This window comes from Pseudophryne corroboree, chromosome 5, assembly GCF_028390025.1.
Source record: "Pseudophryne corroboree isolate aPseCor3 chromosome 5, aPseCor3.hap2, whole genome shotgun sequence".
Classification (NCBI taxonomy): domain Eukaryota; kingdom Metazoa; phylum Chordata; class Amphibia; order Anura; family Myobatrachidae; genus Pseudophryne; species Pseudophryne corroboree.
Window position 1 is genome coordinate 696,758,497 of NC_086448.1, and position 15,374 is coordinate 696,773,870.

Here is a 15,374-nt window from a genome sequence, read left to right on the forward strand (position 1 = left end):
GGAGAAGAGCCTGCCGGAATAGGGGGCGGGGCCTATCTCCTCAGCACACAGCGCCATTTTCCTACACAGCTCCGCTGCTAGGAAGGCTCCCAGGCTCTCCCCTGCACTGCACTACAGAAACAGGGTAAAAAACAGAGAGGGGGGGCATTTTTTGGCGATATTATATATATTTAAGCAGCTATAAGGAAACAACACTTATATAAGGTTGTTCCTATATAATTATAGCGCTTTGGTGTGTGCTGGCAAACTCTCCCTCTGTCTCCCCAAAGGGCTAGTGGGGTCCTGTCTTCTATCAGAGCATTCCCTGTGTGTCTGCTGTGTGTCGGTACGTGTGAGTCGACATGTATGAGGACGATGTTGGTGTGGAGGCGGAGCAATTGCCGGTAATGGTGATGTCACCCCCTAGGGAGTCGACACCGGCATGGATGGCTTTGTTTATGGAATTACGTGATAATGTCAGCACGCTGCAAAAGTCGGTTGACGACATGAGACGACCGGCAAACCAGTTAGTACCTGTACAGGCGTCTCAAACACCGTCAGGGGCTGTAAAACGCCCTTTGCCTCAGTCGGTCGACACAGACCCAGACACGGACACCGAATCTAGTGTCGACGGTGAAGAAACGAACGTATTTTCCAGTAGGGCCACACGTTATATGATCACGGCAATGAAGGAGGCTTTGCATATCTCTGATACTGCAAGTACCACAAAAAGGGGTATTATGTGGGGTCTGAAAAAAACTACCTGTAGTTTTTCCTGAATCAGAGGAATTGAATGACGTGTGTGATGAAGCGTGGGTTACCCCTGATAAAAAACTGCTAATTTCAAAGAAGTTATTGGCGTTATACCCTTTCCCGCCAGAGGTTAGGGCGCGCTGGGAAACACCCCCTAGGGTGGACAAGGCGCTCACACGTTTATCCAAACAAGTGGCGTTACCGTCTCCTGATACGGCCGCCCTCAAGGATCCAGCTGATAGGAGGCTGGAAAATACTCTAAAAAGTATATACACACATACTGGGGTTATACTGCGACCAGCAATCGCCTCAGCCTGGATGTGCAGTGCTGGGGTGGCTTGGTCGGATTCCCTGACTGAAAATATTGATACCCTGGATAGGGACAGTATTTTATTGACTATAGAGCAATTAAAGGATGCATTCCTTTATATGCGAGATGCACAGAGGGATATCTGCACTCTTGCATCAAGAGTAAGTGCGATGTCCATATCTGCCAGAAGAAGTCTATGGACACGACAGTGGTCAGGTGATGCGGATTCCAAACGGCATATGGAAGTATTGCCGTATAAAGGGGAGGAATTATTTGGGGTCGGTCTATCGGATTTGGTAGCCACGGCAACAGCCGGGAAGTCCACCTTTTTACCTCAAGTCCCCTCCCAGCAGAAAAAGACGCAGTCTTTTCAGCCGCAGTCCTTTCGTTCCTATAAGAACAAGCGAGCAAAAGGACATTCATATTTGCCCCGAGGCAAAGGAAAGGGTAAGAGACTGCAGCAAGCAGCCCCTTCCCAGGAGCAGAAGTCCTCCCCGGCTTCTGCAAAGGCCTCAGCATGACGCTGGGACCTTACAAGCGGACTCAGGGGCGGTGGGGGGTCGCCTCAAGAATTTCAGCGCACAGTGGGCTCACTCGCAGGTGGACCCCTGGATCCTACAGGTAGTATCTCAGGGTTACAGGTTGGAATTCGAGAAGTCTCCCCCTCGCCGGTTCCTAAAATCTGCTTTGCCAACGTCTCCCTCAGACAGGGCGACGTTATTGGAAGCCATTCACAAGCTGTATTCTCAGCAGGTGATAATCAAGGTACCCCTTCTACAACAGGGAAAGGGGTATTACTCCACGCTATTTGTGGTACCGAAGCCGGACGGCTCGGTAAGACCTATTCTAAATCTGAAATCTCTGAACCTGTACATACAAAGATTCAAGTTCAAGATGGAGTCACTCAGAGCAGTGATAGCGAATCTGGAAGAAGGGGATTTTATGGTGTCCTTGGACATCAAGGATGCTTACCTTCATGTCCCAATTTGCCCTTCACACCAAGGGTACCTCAGGTTCGTGGTACAAAACTGTCATTATCAGTTTCAGACGCTGCCGTTTGGATTGTCCACGGCACCCAGGGTCTTTACCAAGGTAATGGCCGAAATGATGATCCTTCTTCGAAGAGAAGGCGTATTAATTATCCCTTACTTGGACGATCTCCTGATAAGGGCAAGATCCAGAGAACAGCTGGAGGTCGGAGTAGCACTAACTCAAGTAGTGCTCCAACACTCGCAGCTGGTTCCGACGACTTGTCTTCTGTTCCTAGGGATGATTCTGGACACTGTTCAGAAAAAGGTATTTCTTCCGGAGGAGAAAGCCAGGGAGTTATCCGAACTCGTCAGGAACCTCCTAAAACCAGGGACAGTGTCTGTGCATCAATGCACAAGAGTCCTGGGAAAAATGGTGGCTTCTTACGAAGCGATTCCATTCGGCAGATTCCATGCACGAATTTTTCAGTGGGATCTGCTAGACAAATGGTCCGGATCGCATCTGCAGATGCATCAGCGGATAAAATTGTCGACAAGGACAAGGGTCTCTCTGCTATGGTGGTTGCAGAGTGCTCATCTGTTAGAGGGCCGCAGATTCGGCATACAGAACTGGGTCCTAGTGACCACGGATGCCAGCCTGAGAGGCTGGGGAGCGGTCACACAAGGAAGAAACTTCCAGGGCGTGTGGTCAAGCCTGGAAACGTCTCTTCACATAAATATACATGATGGCGTCCCGCCTCAACAAAAAACTGGACAGGTATTGCGCCAGGTCAAGAGACCCTCAGGCAATAGCTGTGGACGCTCTGGTAACACCATGGGTGTACCAGTCAGTGTATGTGTTCCCTCCTCTGCCTCTCATACCCAAGGTACTGAGAATTATACGGCAAAGGGGAGTAAGAACGATACTAGTGGCTCCGGACTGGCCAAGAAGGACTTGGTACCCGGAACTTCAGGAGATGCTCACGGAAGATCCGTGGCCTCTACCTCTAAGAAGGGATCTGCTTCAGCAGAGACCGTGTCTATTCCAAGACTTACCGCGGCTGCGTTTGACGGCATGGCGGTTGAACGCCGGATCCTAAGGGAAAAAGGCATTCCGGAAGAGGTCATCCCTACCCTGGTCAAAGCCAGGAAGGAGGTGACTGCACAACATTATCACCGCATTTGGAGAAAATATGTTGCATGGTGTGAGGCCAGGAAGGCCCCGACAGAGGAATTTCAACTGGGTCGATTCCTACATTTCCTGCAAACAGGATTATCTATGGGCCTCAAATTAGGGTCCATTAAGGTTCAAATTTCGGCCCTGTCGATTTTCTTCCAGAAAGAATTGGCTTCTGTTCCTGAAGTCCAGACTTTTGTAAAAGGAGTACTACATATACAGCCCCCGGTTGTGCCCCCAGTGGCACCGTGGGATCTCAATGTAGTTTTGGATTTTCTCAAATCCCATTGGTTTGAGCCACTCAAATCGGTAGATTTGAAATATCTTACATGGAAAGTAACCATGCTACTGGCCCTGGCTTCAGCCAGGAGAGTGTCGGAATTGGCGGCTTTATCGTATAAAAGCCCATATCTGATTTTCCATTCGGACAGGGCAGAATTGAGGACGCGTCCTCATTTTCTGCCTAAGGTGGTATCAGCGTTTCACCTGAACCAGCCTATTGTGGTGCCTGCGGCTACTAGCGATTTGGAGGATTCCAAGTTGCTGGATATTTCAAGGACGGCTGGAGTCAGAAAATCTGACTCGCTGTTTATACTGTATGCACCCAACAAGCTGGGTGCTCCTGCTTCTAAGCAGACGATTGCTCGTTGGATTTGTAGCACAATTCAACTGGCACATTCTGTGGCAGGCCTGCCACAGCCTAAATCTGTCAATGCCCACTCCACAAGGAAGGTGGGCTCATCTTGGGCGGCTGCCCGAGGGGTCTCGGCATTACAACTCTGCCGAGCAGCTACGTGGTCAGGGGAGAACACGTTTGTAAAATTCTACAAATTTGATACCCTGGCTAAGGAGGACCTGGAGTTCTCTCATTCGGTGCTGCAGAGTCATCCGCACTCTCCCGCCCGTTTGGGAGCTTTGGTATAATCCCCATGGTCCTGACGGAGTCCCCAGCATCCACTAGGACGTCAGAGAAAATAAGAATTTACTCACCGGTAATTCTATTTCTCGTAGTCCGTAGTGGATGCTGGGCGCCCATCCCAAGTGCGGATTGTCTGCAATACTTGTACATAGTTATTGTTACAAAAAAATCGGGTTGTTTATTGTTGTGAGCCATCTTTTCAGAGGCTCCTACGTTATCATACTGTTAACTGGGTTCAGATCACAAGTTGTACGGTGTGATTGGTGTGGCTGGTATGAGTCTTACCCGGGATTCAAAATCCTTCCTTATTGTGTACGCTCGTCCGGGCACAGTATCCTAACTGAGGCTTGGAGGAGGGTCATAGGGGGAGGAGCCAGTACACACCACCTAGTGGTCAAACTTTTAAATTTTGTGCCCTGTCTCCTGCGGAGCCGCTATTCCCCATGGTCCTGACGGAGTCCCCAGCATCCACTACGGACTACGAGAAATAGAATTACCGGTGAGTAAATTCTTATTATATATCTCATGAGGTAACTCTTCTTTTTTTATATACAGAAATGTATCCCCTCCTCCCCCCCAGCTGGCCCCTGCAGCACTCAGTGAGCGGTGACTTACTCTCTGTGTCAGAATCAGGCAGGCTCTGCTCAGCTGTGTCCAGTCCACTCAGTGTCCTGCTGGCAGGTTTCCTTGCAATGACAGGGTAGGGCACACGTGGAGAGACGAGAGACTGAGAAGCGCAGGTGGGAGGACAGGAGCGCAGGGTGGGGAGAAAGGGAGAGTGGGCGCGCAGTGTGACGTCAGCGCATCACATCGCGAGGCGGCCTGTGAGTCTGACTGGTTGTCTGGCGCAACGGGAGGGGTTGTCACAGTTACAGTGGGGAAAGATACAGCAGCAGGCAATCCAATCCTCGCTGTTTGTGTGCGTGCTGCTGTATTGTGGGAGGTGCGGTACCCCCTGTGCGCACGCCTATGATAATAATTAGCACGTAACAAGCTATAGTCTGTCCCAAACAAAGAGCAGTTTATGTAATACAGTACATCAGACATATGCATCATAATGATCACGATTGCCACTTACCAGATTCTCTGGTGCGAAAAATTGAGCACTCAGATCCACACAACCGCTCATACACACACAGCAGACTTGGTAGGAAATCTGTTGCCACTGGGCATGTGCAGCAGCACCACTCCACCCTTTATTCTGCATGTAGTGATTGCTGGCCAGGCTGTAGGGTAGGGGTGGGCAAAATACGGCCCGCGGGCCGGATGCGGCCCGCAAACCGATCCTGTCCGGCCCACTGCCTCCCACTAGCAAGCAATGACAAGCGGCCCGACCAGCTGAGCTGCTTGTCATTGCTCTGCACTGCAGTACCTCCAAGCTGCCAGCGGAGCCTCTCTCCCCTGCTGCTGCTGCGTTGTAGCCTCCTCCTCCCGCCTCCAGACTCCCCAGTGACAACGGCTGTGTTCAGCCGAAAAGGGGGCGGGGCTATGTGCCGATGAAGGGGCGGAGCTACACGGGACCTCAGGGGGCGGAGCTACACGGGACAAGAGCCAGAGTCAGACTGCTGCAGATCCATCCTTCCTGCCACTGCCAGCCAGATCAGTAAGTTACTGGGAAAAGTGAGTGAGAGAAAGTGTGTGTGTGTGTGTGTGTGTGTGTGTGTGTGTGTGTGTGTGTGTGTGTGTGTGTGTGTGTGTGTATATGTGAGAGTGTGTGTGTGTATTTGTGTGTGTATATATATGTGAGAGTGTGTGTGTATATTTGTGTGTGCGGACAGTGGCGTCAGACTGTTTTTAGGTTGGGGGGAGAGATCTTTAGCTCTCGCTGTACCAAACCCTCCTGTGTTCTGTCACCGTGTCACCCCCATGGTGTTCTGTCACCCCCCGTGTTCTGTCACTGTCACCCCCCGTGTTCTGTCACTGTGTCACACCCCCGTGTTCTGTCACTGTGTCACACCCCCGTGTTCTGTCACCGTGTCACCCCCCCCCGTGTGCTGTCACCGTGTCACCCCCCCGTGTTCTGTCACTGTCACCCCCTGTGTTCTGTCACTGTGTCACACCCCCGTGTTCTGTCACCGTGTCACACCCCCCGTATGCTGTCACCGTGTCACCCCCTTGTTCTGTCACTGTGTCACCCCCCCCGTGTTCTGTCACTGTGTCACACACCCCCGTGTTCCGTCACTGTCACCCCCGTGTTCTGTCACTGTGTCACACCCCCCCGTGTTCCGTCACTGTCACCCCCCTGTGTTCTGTCACCGTGTCACCCCCACCGTGTTCAGTCACCGTGTCACCCCCACCGTGTTCTGTTACTGTGTCACACCCCCGTGTTCTGTCACTGTCACCCCCCCCGTGTGCTGTCACCGTGTCACCCCCACCGTGTTCTGTCACTGTCACCCCCACCGTGTTCTGTCACTGTCACCCCCACCGTGTTCTGTCACCGTGTCACCCCAACCGTGTTCTGTCACTGTGTCACACCCCCCGTGTTCTGTCACTGTGTCACACCCCCCGTGTTCTGTCACTGTCACCCCCCCGTGTTCTGTCACTGCATCACCACCCCCCCGTGTTCTGTCACTGTCACCCCCCCGTGTTCTGTCACTGTGTCACACACCCCCTGTTCTGTCACTGTCACCCCCCCCCCCGTGTCACCCCCACCGTGTTCTGTCACTGTGTCACCCCCCCCCCCCGTGTTCTGTCACTGCATCACCCCCCCCCCCGTGTTCTGTCACTGTCACCCCCCCGTGTTCTGTCACTGTGTCACCCCCCCCCTGTTCTGTCACTGTCACCCCCCCCCGTGTCACCCCCACCGTGTTCTGTCACTGTGTCACCCCCCCGTGTTCTGTCACTGTGTCACACCCCCTGTGTTCTGTCACTGTGTCACACCCCCCGTGTTCTGTCACTGTCACCTCCCCCGTGTTCTGTCACTGCATCACCACCCCCCCGTGTTCTGTCACTGTCACCCCCCCGTGTTCTGTCACTGTGTCACACCCCCCCTGTTCTGTCACTGTCACCCCCCCCCCGTGTCACCCCCACCGTGTTCTGTCACTGTGTCACCCCCCCCGTGTTCTGTCACTGTGTCACCCCCCCCGTGTTCTGTCACTGTGTCACACCCCCCGTGTTCTGTCACTGTGTCACACACCCCGTATTCTGTCACTGTGTCACACACCCCATATTCTGTCACTGTCACCCCCCCCGTGTGCTGTCACCGTGTCACCCCCCGTGTGCTGTCACCGTGTCACCCCCACTGTGTTCCGTCACTGTGTCACCCCCCCATGTTCTGTCACTGTGTCACCCCCAAGGTGTTCTGTCACTGTCACACCCCCCGTGTTCTGTCACCGTGTCACCCCCATGGTGTTCTGTCACTGTCAACCCTACCGTGTTCTGTCACCGTGTCGCCCAGAGGCGTCACCGGGTGTGGTGACACCCGGAGCGCACTCTGTACTTTTACACGCCCCCCCCCCCCGCTCAAGCCGTGTGGTGCCCAAAAAGGGTGTGTGGCCTAATTTAAAAGGGGTGTGGCCTGGCGGGTATTTTCTCTTTCGCTCCGGGGGCATGTCCAGCTTCCCCGAAGATGCTGGCTGCCCCCGGAGACTGGACTGTGTGTGCCGGCTCTTATCTGTGACCCCTCGTGTTCTGTCACTGTGTCACACTCCCCGTGTCCTATCACTGTGTCACACCTTTCCCCAGGGGCCATAAGACACTGGATAATTTGCTTGCTGCGCAATAATTATCCTAAATAAAATGTTAATGTGTAAAAGGGGGCTCTACCTTCCGTACTGTGTAAAAGGGAGCTCTACCTGCTGTAATGTGTAAAAGGGGGCTCTACCTGCTGTAATGTGTAAAAGGGGGCTCTACCTTCCGTACTGTGTAAAAGGGGGCTCTACCTGCTGTAATGTGTGTAAGTGGCGCAATTTGAATACTGGAGACTATTGTGCAGCCTAATACGAATCTGTATTATTTTTTGTCCACACTCCTTCCACATGAAGCCACGTCCCTATATTTTTGGCAAGTGGGGGGAGCTGCTATTTTGTGTGTGGCCCTCGGATACTGACAGGAAATGTCAAGTGGCCCCTCAGCTGAAATAATTGCCCACCCCTGCTGTAGGGCATACCTCCCAACATGACACTCTCCAGGAGTGACACAATGCTCTGCTCCTGGACTTCCCTCTTAATTTGTGATTGTCATCACCTGTGGTAAAACACCTTTCTTATCCATTAACCTGTTCAAAACAGGTGCTGGCAATCATAAATTAAGAGAAAAGTCCAGAAGCAGAGCATTGTGTCCCTCCTGGAGAGGGTCATGTTTAGTGATGTGCACCGGACATTTTTCGGGTTTTGGTTTTGGATTCGGTTCAGCGGCCGTGTTTTGGATTCGGACGCGTTTTGGCAAAACCTCCCTGAAATTTTTTTGTCGGATTCGGGTGTGTTTTGGATTCGGGTGTTTTTTTTACAAAAAAACCTCAAAAACAGCTTAAATCATAGAATTTGGGGGTCATTTTGATCCCATAGTATTATTAACCTCAATAACCATAATTTCCACTCATTTCCAGTGTATTCTGAACACCTCACACCTCACAATATTATTTTTAGTTCTAAAATTTGCACCGAGGTCGCTGGATGACTAAGCTAAGCGACCCAAGTGGCCGGCACAAACACCTGGCCCATCTAGGAGTGGCACTGCAGTGTCAGACAGGATGGCACTTCAAAAAATATTCCCAAACAGCACATGATGCAAAGAAAAAAAAAGAGGTGCACCAAGGTCGCTGTGTGACTAAGCTAAGCGACCCAAGTGGCCGACACAAACACCTGGCCCATCTAGGAGTGGCACTGCAGTGTCAGACAGGATGGCAGATTTAAAAAATAGTCCCCAAACAGCACATGATGCAAAGAAAAAAATAGGTGCAATGAGGTAGCTGTGTGACTAAGCTAAGCGACCCAAGTGGCCGACACAAACACCTGGCCCATCTAGGAGTGGCACTGCAGTTTTCTAGCGAGAGGATGAGTGCTTCCATCCTCATGTGAATCTGAACCACTAGACATGAACATAGGCCAGGGCCTCAGCTGTTCCTTGCCACTCCGTGTCATAAATGGCATATTGGCAAGTTTACGCTTCTCCTCAGATGCTTTTAATTTTGATTTTTGGGTCATTTTACTGAACTTTTGTTTTTTGGATTTTACATGCTCTCTACTATGACATTGGGCATCGGCATTGGCAGACGACGTTGATGGCATTTCATCGTCTCGGCCATGACTAGTGGCAGCAGCTTCAGCACGAGGTGGAAGTCGATCTTGATCTTTCCCTATTTTACCCTACACATTTTTGTTCTCCATTTTTTAATGTGTGGAATTATATGCCAGTAATATATCAATAGCAGTGGACTACTGTACCGTACTGCTATATATTATATACTGGTGGTCAGCAAAATTCTGCACTGTCCTCCTACTATATATACTGCGCACAACAACTAAAATGCACCACTGGTATGGATGGATAGTATACTTGACGACACAGAGGTAGGTAGAGCAGTGGACTACTGTACCGCACTGATATAATACTGGTGGTCACTGGTCAGCAAAATTCTGCACTGTCCTCCTACTATATACTACAATGCAGCACAGATATGGAGCGTTTTTCAGGCAGAGAACGTATAATACTGGTGGTCACTGATCAGCAAAACTCTGCACTGTCCTTCTATATAATACTGGTGGTCCCCAGTCCCCACAATAAAGCACACTGAGCACAGATATTTGCAGCACACTGAGCACAGATATGGAGCGTTTTTCAGGCAGAGAACGTAGATATTTTCAGCACACTGAGCACAGATATTTGTAGCACACTGAGCACAGATATTTGCAGCACACTGAGCACAACTGAGAGAACGCTGCACACGCCCTCTCCCTATCATCTCCAATGCACAAGTGAAAATGGCGGCGACGCGCGGCTACTTATATAGAATACGAATCTCGCGAGAATCCGACAGCGGGATGATGACGTTCGGGCGCGCTCGGGTTAACCGAGCAAGGAGGGAAGATTCGAGTCCGCCTCGGAACCATGTAAAATGGGTGAAGTTCGGCGGGGTTCGGATTCCGAGGAACCGAACCCGCTCATCACTAGTCATGTTGGGAGGTATGGTAGGGAAGGGGGGTTTCCAGGCAACAGGAAACCCCCCTACATTTGTGTCAGGTCTGTAACTGTGTTTGTTCCTGGAGGGGGCACTAGTGGGTCAGTGGTGGTACGGTGGTGGAAACGAGGAGGCTGCAGTAAGTTCCTGCGCATGTGCACAATGATGTTTATTCATACCTCCCAACATGACCCTCTCCAGGAGGGACAGAATGCTCTGCTCCTGGGCTTCTCTCTTATGTATGATTGCCATCACCTGTGCTGAAACACCTTTCTTATCCATTAACCTGTTCAAAACAGGTGATGGCAATCACAAATTAAGAGAAAGTCCAGGAGCAGAGCATTGTGTCCCTCCTGGAGAGGGTCACGTTGGGAGGTATGGTTTATTTAGCACACAAAAGTATATATGGCAACTGGAGCAAATAGTAATACAGATGGTACTTTGCAGGGAAACTGGCAGAGGTATAAAACAGTCACAAGTAATGAGCTGGTCTGGAAACCACTGTGATAAGCAAACTGCGATGATCAGCCTGGAAGCTGATGGCGAACATCGAAAACAGTCACAGGTAATGGGCTGGTCTGGAAACCAGTATGGTTTAACAAACAATGATGGTCGGCCTGGAAGCCGATGGTGACAGATTCAATATGCAATAGTAAGTAATGCAACTGATGGTAGTAATTACAGACAACAAGTAACTCCGATAATCAGTTTGGAAACCGGCAGCAATATATCCACACAGTCAATAGATATGCACAAAATCCAGAAAGCCAAGCAAGGCTATACCAGGAGACAGATGGTAATTCACAAGTTGGTTGTTTTAAGTACTGGATGCAAAAGCACAGTGCAGAATGCAGATTAACAACACACAGGTGAGAATGGTAAGTAGCACCTGGAGAGAGTCTCTTACTGCATGTGGGAGTGAACACTGACTGTGGAAGAAGTTGTAACAGAGCTGGATGGCTGAAGCCTGTAGTTCCACAGAGACACTGGAGCAAAGAAGACACTGGAGACAGACGACTGGAGCCAGGAGCCGCTGTACACTGGATGTGAAATGTTGTTCAAGGCGATGAGACTGAGCCGATGTTCTGGATTTATACCCCCTGGTCAGCAGGCATTGGATGCTTGAATCATGTGTGCAGACACAGCGCAGGATTGGGTGTTTTCAGGTCAGCTGGCTGCAAGTGTCATGGCGGCGCCCATGCTGCACAGATGGTGGGTACACACTAGATGGACTTCAGGGGTACGCAATGACAATGGGCACCGTGCCCGCGGACAGAACATTCATGCAGCCGCAGACTGGGGCCGTGACCTCTGGAGGCCTGCATGCCAGCGCGCTGGTAAGTGAGATGCCACTGAACGCTGATTCCTGACAGTTTGTCTATGATACTCACACTCACTCACTTCAATCCACATATGATAACATTACCTAGCAACTGCAAACATTACCTAGCATCTCCTGTACATCTTGTAGGGCTTTGCGGTTCCTACTCTCTGGAACTTACTGCCTTGCACAGTCTGTTTGGCCCCGCACTCTAGATTCATCAAAATCAGGTTGATGACTTACCTGTTTCCTCGAAGACTTCATTAAAGCTCTATCCATTTAGAAGAAAAACAAAAATACTTAGCTCGCTTTCTGCACTCTGTTAATCCTTCACATGTTATTTTTTGGGTCACTTGCTTTTTAATCTCCAGATGTAGCGCATTTTGCATCCTATTGGGAGAAAAGCGCCATATAAATAAAATTATCATTATCATTATTATTATCCCTACAGTAGTGTCCCTGGAAACACTATTGCACTGGCCCTGGCAGATATATTCCTGTAGGCATGAAAGAATAACAGATTGCAGTTCTGGAATATGTTGGCACTTTATAAATACAGTGTAATTATAAAAATAATAATGATTTGAGGTTAAGCTCATAGACCTCACTTTTAAAATAGGCATGTGCTACATATTGCTGGAGAAACTGCTAGGCAATCATTTGTCTTAGATATTGTTCGCTAATTATCTCTTCGAATAATTATAAATAAAATGTTAATACTTTCCTACAGCACAGATTTTTATCTCACATTTCAGCAAGATATATTTCCAAATTCAATTTGTGTGTATAATTCTATATAACACGTAAATTACATGCTACACTCTTTGCTGCTTTCCTAATCAAATGTGAGTTTTTCTATATCAGGGCATAACTAACAATCTTCTGAAGACCACCCGTCACGGGTGTAGTATGGTATGCTGGCTGTCGGGGTCCCGGCGCACAGCATACCGGCGCCGGAATCCCGACCGCTGGCATACTGACAGCATGGTGAGCGCAAATGAGCCCCTTGTGGGCACGGTGGCGCGCTACACGCATCACGCTATCTGTTCACCCTCCAGGGGGGTCGTGTCGGTATGCTGGCTGTCGGGATTTTGGCGCCGGTATACTGTGCGCCGGGACCCCGACAGCCGGCAAACTCAAGACCACACATTACCAAGTCCTACAATTTCATTAATCTAATCTCATGTGACATATAAAAAATGTTGCTTTGTCATTATTTATTTAGCAAATATAAGCCATGTGGGTACAAGGAAATATGGGGGTAATTCTGAGTTGATCGCAGCAGGAATTTTGTTAGCAATTGGGCAAAACCATGTGCACTGCAGGGGACGCAGGGGAGGCAGATATAACATGTGCAGAGAGAGTTAGATTTGGGTGGGTTATTTTGTTTCTGTGCAGGGTAAATACTGGCTGCTTTATTTTTACGATGCAATTTAGATTGCAGAGTGAATACAACCCACCCAAATCTAACTCTCTCTGCACATGTTATATCTGCCTCCCCTGCGTCCCCTGCAGTGCACATGGTTTTGCCCAACTGCTAACAAAATTCCTGCTGCGATCAACTCAGAATTACCCCCTATATCTGATGAGTTAGCAGGCTGTAGTACCACCTTAGCAGCAGTAGTTTGAAGTAATAGTTTTCAATGTTGTACTTGATGAACTTTGTCCTACTCTGTATAGTTTAACTTCAGTTAATCTTAAAAAGTGCCCATGTCTACAGTTTATACTGCAGCAACTGTGTATAATGACCAGATGTACCCTTTGGCTCATATATTGCGTGTAAATCTGGCTCTGGTGCTAGCCAGTGCCTCCTCAGCCATTTAGCTCACCGCACGTCCCTGACCTGTATGCACAAACGGTCATGGGTTGCAAGTGCATGCTACCTCTTGTAGTGCACAAAAAAATTGCCCTACATTTTTAACTTGGTACTCGCTAGCCACAGAAGTGGAACACAGTACTAGAAATCATTGGGCAGGAGTAAGTGCCTGAGGTCACACTTAGAGAACTTTACCAATGGTAAGTAGCAGTGGGTTGGAAGTTACAGTGATGTGATAAAAGCAGATGGTTTGCAGATCGTCAGACATTACCAGCGTTTCAAGTTTTCACCCTTTTTGCCTCAGGATAGTAATATTGTTATTTACAGATAAAAATCACTGGTGATGAGTGGTAATCAGCAAATTTCCTTCATAATTGTGCATAATTCGGTTACTGAGACATGGGGGTAAGTAGACAGCAGCAGACAACAGGAGGCAGTGCTCCCTCAACACTGACAATTGCAAAGTTAGGGCCTAATTCAGCATGGATCGTAGATGTGCGAAAAATCGCCTACCTACGATCCATTACACTGACATGCAGGGGGACACCCAGCACAGGGCAAGTCCACCCCGCATGCCTGGTCCTGCCCCCCCCTCCCCCACAAACATGCAAAAGCATCGAACGGCGGCAATGCTTTCACATGTTTAGGGTTGCCCTCTGCCTATGTAGCATACCCGCCATATTTCGGGTCACAGCGGTTGCATGTGATCAGCCTGTGATCTTATTAGATACACACGACACACGGCTGATCACTGGTGCAGTTCTCGACTCTGATCTGCCTGTCAGAGCGGAGAATGGACCCAGGAACTGGAGGGAACTGTCGATAACGCTGTCACAGGATAGCATTATTATCACTGGGCTCCCTCCAGTGTTTTTTTATAATTTTTTTGAAAATTTGTCCAGATTGCCTTTCCCCTTACAAGTATAGAAAATGCAATCTGATTACTGAAAAAAAAGTGAATTAAAGGGTCGGGAGTAGTTTTTCACGAAAACTGCTCCAAAAGCCCTTTAATAAATTTTTAATAAAATTAATATAATGTGAAAGGGTGTGAAAACATCCCTTTTCACATTATTTTAGTAAAAATCATATTAATAAATATGCCTGTAATGGACTTTCCCTGTATGTAGTCGTTTTTTATATCCCTTACTCCTACCCAAAGTCAGGCTGGGACATGAAATGCCAACCAGGGGAATGTACTCAAAGGTGGCTGTATAGCATTGTGACCTATGGCTCTCCACATATTTTGGATCTCTGATAGGACATGCTGAAGCCTCATAAGCACTGATATAAACAAAGTGTCATTGACTGAAGATCCATCTGTGTAGTTTCTACATGGTAGTGAAGGGGACTGGAATCAATCCATGTGAGAAGCTTGTATCACTGTACAAATTAAATATTATTTATTATTTATTTATTTATTACCAGTTATTTATATAGCGCACACATATTCCGCAGCGCTTTTACAGAGATATTTGGCCATTAACATCAGTCCCTGCCCCAGTGGAGCTTACAATCTATATTCCCTATCACATGTACACACAGACATATTCACTAATTTTATCAGTATATTTTTGTATTGTGGGAGGAAACCGGAGTACCCGGAGGAAACCCACGCAAGTACGGGGAGAATATACAAACTCCACACAGTTAGGGCCATGGTGGGAATTGAACCCATACCCATGACCTCAGTGCTATGAGGCAGTAATGCTAACAATTACACCATCCATACTGCTCGTATATGTATATACAGTATGTAATTATAAGTCTGGTATTTTAAGGGGGTGGTCTTCAGTTTGCCGGCGGCCGGGCTCCCGATGACCAGCATACCGGCGCCGGAGTCCCGACCGCCGGCATACCGACAGGTTTTCTCCCTCTTGGGGGTCCACGACCCCCCTGGAGGGAGAATAGATAGCATGGCGCGCGTAGTGCACCACCGTGACCGCAGCGTGATGAGCGCAGCAAGCCCGCAAGGGACTCATTTGCGCTCACCCAGCTGTCAGTATGCCGGCGGTC

General features: G+C 49.2%; 1 protein-coding gene across 1 annotated transcript in view; it reads left to right on the forward strand.

The window, feature by feature from the left end:
- PREX2 (phosphatidylinositol-3,4,5-trisphosphate dependent Rac exchange factor 2) overlaps positions 1–15,374 on the forward strand; it is an 867,640-nt gene that overhangs the window by 108,618 nt on the left and 743,648 nt on the right. The window lies entirely within an intron of this gene.